The 5,617-nt window shown below is 39.1% G+C and overlaps 1 pseudogene; it reads right to left on the bottom strand.

Moving 5' to 3' along the window:
• Nucleotides 1-1,025: 1,025 nt before the first annotated feature.
• Nucleotides 1,026-2,025, bottom strand: LOC102871845 (annotated as a pseudogene).
• Nucleotides 2,026-5,617: the final 3,592 nt, after the last annotated feature.

Genomic DNA, 5,617 nt, shown 5'->3' with positions numbered 1-5,617 from the left:
CAATTGACATATTTCAGTTAACAGATGCTGCCATGGACGTGCTCACCAAGTTGTCCAAGAAATCTAGAGAACAACCACTTGGCCAACTGACTGGAAGTAAAGGCATAGTGCTCATAAACCTTATTTACTTGGGAACAAAGAACTGTAAAGTTTCCTTACTTTTGCCAGTATAGTCTTCTTTACTAATCAATACTAGAGAAGCTTTTGTTTGGCAATATTTCCCTAAGAATTCATGCTAACAAGGAGGATGGATGTCAAATTCATCTGACCTTTAAAGTAAATGGAGGCCAAGGGCTACCCTTTCTGAGGATATTAATCTATTTTCACCCAACTCACTGCGACAATGTATTGCTCTGTTTAGGACTAGAGGTGGGGCTGCCACAGCGAGATGAAACCATTAAAGGACTACAAATACAGGGAGCAATAATGCTGAAACAAAATATGTAAAATTAATTAATGCAATCATTTTTTTAAGAGGACTCAAGACTCATGGAAGAAACATTTTTAATTGTTGCAAAAAAAATCTTTATGAAGTGGAAATTGGTTTCAGTAACCTTTTTAAGAATATGTTCTGGAGGTAACTGGATGTAAAATTCTGGTAGCTATTTAATAGAACAGTCCCAGATGGTTTGGCTGAGGCCAATACCTAATGAGGACGAATGCCTTATCTGTGGGGAATTTTGGGTGATACCTGGAGAAATATTACACTGTGCATAAGCCAAATTGAATTGTTTTCACAACAGTTGTAAAGTTTCATACAGTAAAAGTTTTTTTTCTACATGCACCTCAATTTCACAGCAAGAGTGGCATAGAATACCTAAACACAGAAAAGAGCATTCATGCAAGATATCTAACTCCTTGATATAATAATGCATACAATTCAAAATGATTACACTATGATTACATCTACGGCTTTCTGCAACTACTAGGGGGTGTTATGGAAAGCACTGCCCCCAATATCAATATCTAGATAGGAGCCACCACCTTCTATTTGTTTTCTCTTTTGTGTTTTTTCTTCATTTTTCTTAACTCTGCTGTTGCTGCTTCTTAGCAAAACTGGTAAAAACAAAGTTGTAATCATTGAACAAAGCACTCTGACAATCAAGACGTTTAAAACCTTCAATCTTCTGGGGTGAAGAAAGCACTGTGCGACATTTAGAACTCTGATTTACAAACAGGGTGGTCACAAATTTTCCTGGTTTGAAGACTTCCACAACTTTCCTTATCAGGTCATCATAGGAGGTCTGACTTAAGTTTATTTCAAAGCTAAAATAAGAAAATTCTGGTTCTGGAGTGACGTGAATAGTCCAATAAGTTCCACCTGATTTTATTCCATTCATTGAATACCCGCAAGGATTGAACAGTGTGGCATCAATGACAGAACCTGGTATCAGGTCACGAATTCCACTCTCACGAGTGACATCCTTTGCAGTAACACCATCTTTCATGTAGAACTGGTCCATAACTGCTGGGTCAAGCTCACTCATCAGAATTTCCAGGGTTTGATCTGGCTGACTGATTACCCGACGCTCTGGAAAATCCAGAGTATACAAGTACCAGCAGTCAGAATTCATACGTCCCATACAGTATGCTGCTCCATTTGGGAAAACTGCATTAAGAAATTATATTCCTTCCTGGAAATTCCGGTGTGGGTACCCTTGGTGAGAAGATTTCATGAAATTCTTACAAGAATAAAAGAAGCTTTGAATTGAGTCAAACCCACCGCAATCCCTAGCAAGCTTCAAGAGGGGAACCAGTGCTTTCAGCAAGAGGGTGGTACCACATGTCTTCAAAATGAAACGTCTATTGGAGACAAACATGCTACTCTCTGAGTACATAAGCTTCCTGCTTGTCAGTTTTTGTCACACTTATGATTGAACCTTGCACATCCTTCAAAAGTATATCTCACTCGGATCTTGGGATGGTGCGAAGATCCCCACACCCTTGGTTCGCATCGGGCTGCTGCCGGGAGAATCAAACCTCCAGGAGCTTCTCCATCCCTTCGAAAAAATGTGCAGCTTCCATTACTGTGAGACTAGCGAACAACCAACAACCACAGAAAATCAACGAAATTAAATCTCTTCTCCCGCTGCTGCCACCGCCGCTGCAAATTGTTCCAGCTGTGTTTTAACTAAAGTACAGGTTCCTTTTTTCTATAATTTTATATTAACTTTTTTAAAAAAGAGGATTAATATAATTTTCCCGGCTGTGTGTGTGTGTGTGTGTGTGTGTGTGTGTGTGTGTGTGTGTGTGAGCGAGCGAAAGTTGAACGTAAGTCTGTTGGAAATAGAGGCAGATACAGTTCAGTCTCTTGTAGTCCGCTGTTTCCTCGTTACAGAGAGTAGAGCGAGCGCTAGCTAATGTCGCCGGCCATACTGTGTAAGCCAAAATAAAAAAAAATTTTAAGTGACTCTAAAGATTGAACTAAAGCACACAAAAACCAAAACAAAGTGAAGAAATCAGGAAGTCAAGGAGCTGAACACAAGATTTCAAAGGGCAGCTAGGGAAGACAAAGCAAAGTATTATAATGAAACGTGCAAGGAGCTGGAGTCAGAAAATCAAAAGGGATTAACTCGTTCAACGTTTCTTAAACTGAAGGAACTGAAGAACAAGTTTAAGCCTTGAGTTTCAATACTTAAGAATGCTGAAGGCAGAATGTTGAATAATCCAGGAAGCATCAAAAGAAGATGGAAGGATTACACAGAGGCACTACACCAAAAACAATTGGCTGACAAAGAAAAATTTTATGAAACAACATATGATCAAGAGGCGGTGAAGGAGATAGTTGAAGCTGCTCTGAAGGAATTGGCAAAAAAAATAAGGCCACAAGAATTGTTGGAATACCAACTGATATATTTAAGCAAACAGAATGCTGCCTAAAACGCACTCACCAAGAAATCTAGTAGACAACTACTTTGCTAACTGACTGGAAGAGATCTGTATTCCCATTCCAAAAAAAAGGTGACCCAACAGACTAGGAGAATTTTCAAACAATATCACTAATATCACACATAAGCAAGATCTAGCTGAAGATTATCCATAAACAACTATAGCAGTACATCAAGGCTGTAGCAGTAGGGACATCATAGCCAATGTTAGATGGATCTTGGCCAAGAGCAGAGAATACCAGAGGAATGTCTGTGTCTGATGTTCTTTTGTGGCTAACCTTGAGAAGAATGGGAATCCCAGAACATTTAACTGTGCTGAGGACTCTCCTTCATAAGGTCGCTATGAGTTGCCTGCGACTTGACGGCACTTAACAACAACAACATATGAAACCTATTCTTGGACCAGGAAGTAGTAGTTAGAACAGAGCAGGAAAACACTGCATGGCTCAGGATGAGGAAAGGTGTGCATCAGGGAGGAATCCTATTTCCAAAACTTTTAAATCTATGTGCAGAACAGATCATTCAGGAGGCTGGATTTTATGAGGAGGAATGTGGCATCAGGATTAGAAGACGACTCATCAACAACCTGCATTATGGAGATGACACAACATGGCTTGCTGAAACTAAAGAGAACATGAAGCATTTGCAGCAGATGGTCAAGGACTTCAATATGGATTGAAGCTCAACATCAAGAAGACAAAGACTCCCACCACTTGGCCAACTGGCTGCTTCATGATGGACAGAGAAGAGATTAGTGCTAACAACTTCATCTTCCCTGGTTCCACTATCAACACTCTTGGCACCAGTAGTCAGGAAATCAGAAGAAGAATTGCTGTCTACTGTCAGGGACCTCTCTAGAGTACTGAACAGTGTCAATCTTGAGATGAAGATGTGTCTGATCCAGCCATGGTCTTTACAATTACATAGCTGGACAATAACTGAGAATAATAGAAAGAAGATCAATGCCTTTGAGTTGTGCTGCTTGAGAAGAGTGTTGAACATACCATGGATTGCCAGTAAAACAAACAGGTATGTCCTGGAGAGAATGAAACCAGGTTGCTTCCTGGAGGCAAGGATTCTGAAGCTTTGTCCCACATACTTTGGACACATGGCCAAGAGGGACCAGTCCCTTGGAGAGGACATTATGCTTAGGAGGATGAAGGGATAGTACAGGAGAGGAAGACGCAGGATGAGATGGATTGACTCAGTGGCTGGAGAAATGAGACTAGATCTGTAGGAAACAATGAGATTGGCTCAGGATAGGGCAGGTTTCAGAGCTAATATGCATAGGTTCGCTATGAGTCACAGGCAACTCAATGGCCCATAAGAACAAAAAGAGATTATACTTCTGTTAACAGTTTCTTTTTTATCCTTCTGATGTTGAAACTGAGTAGTCTCATTTTCATCGTAAGGTAATTTTTATATAATTTATTAAGAGTCTATCCTTTTTGTTAGTGATAATTATAGCATTAGTCATACAACAAAAGCTTAGTTTTTAGTATTATATTTCAAAATTGTGTTCATTTAATCAAATATGATCACACTTTTTTTTCAATTATACTAGTTTATTTACAAAAGTTGAATACATTGTTTTCAAGAACAGATTATGTTCAGAATTTTTTAGGAAGCACCAAACTGCCTTCCAGAATGGTTGTACCATTTTCCAATCCCACCAACAATAATAATTCCTACCTCTCCACATCCTCTCCAACATTTATTACTTGCTGCCCTGTTAAACTTTGTCATTGTTACTGGAGTGAAATGGAACTTCATTGTGGTTTTGATTTGTATCTCTCTTATTGCCAATGATTTGGAGCATTTCTTCATGTGTCTGTTTGCCATTTGAATATCTTCCTCTGTGAAAATTTTTTCCATGTCTTTTGCCCATTTGTAATCCATTTATCAATCTTTTTCTTGTGGAGGCACAGGAATATTCTATAGAGTTTTGTAATGAGACTTTTGTCTGAGATGATTAATATCAAATGTTTGTTCCAAGTCTGTAGTTTTTCTTTTCCCCCTGTTGGAAAAAGTTTTTGATGGACACATGGATTTAATCTTTAGAAGTTCCCATTCATCAATTTTATTCTCTTCATATTGTACATTTCTGGCCGTATTTGACAGTCTCTTTATACCTTGGACTAGCACTTCTAAGCTTAATCCCAACTTGTCTCTTATGAACTTTATGGTTTGGGGCTTTAATCCCAGGTCTCTGATTCACCTCACAAGACACAATAAAAGACCTAAAAAAATCGAAAAATGTGCCCTATTCATGAATAGGAAGACTCAATATTGTGAAAATTACAATCCTACAAAAAGCCATCTACATGTTCTAGGCAATCCCAATCTAGATACCAAATTCATTTTTCAAGGAGATTGAAAGAGAAATTATCACATTTCTTTGGAGAGGCAAGAGACTCCAAATAAGCAAACACTTCTGAGAAACAAAAATAATGTGGGAGGCATAGCACTCCCTGACCTCCAACCTACTACACAGCCATAGTAATATGTGTTCACTGGCAATCAAACACGCCTCCTAGTGAGCCACCAACAGGAGTTAAATAGAAGGATCTATTAGGATCAAGTATGGAAAGGGCCCAATCCTTTATTTTCCATTGGGAGAGGTTTTGCTTGTATGTTCCCACAGAACTACATCCTGTGTGGGTTACTGCTTGTCATGTCTGATTCCAACCCACCTACCGAGAAGATGCATCGATTGAGCATCCATGACA

Source organism: Elephantulus edwardii, unplaced genomic scaffold (assembly GCF_000299155.1).
Source record: "Elephantulus edwardii isolate Elephantulus edwardi_28Jun2011 unplaced genomic scaffold, EleEdw1.0 scaffold00030, whole genome shotgun sequence".
Taxonomy (NCBI): Eukaryota; Metazoa; Chordata; class Mammalia; order Macroscelidea; family Macroscelididae; genus Elephantulus; species Elephantulus edwardii.
Note: the sequence above shows the minus strand (reverse complement) of the source record. Positions and strands in the feature narration are given on the sequence as shown.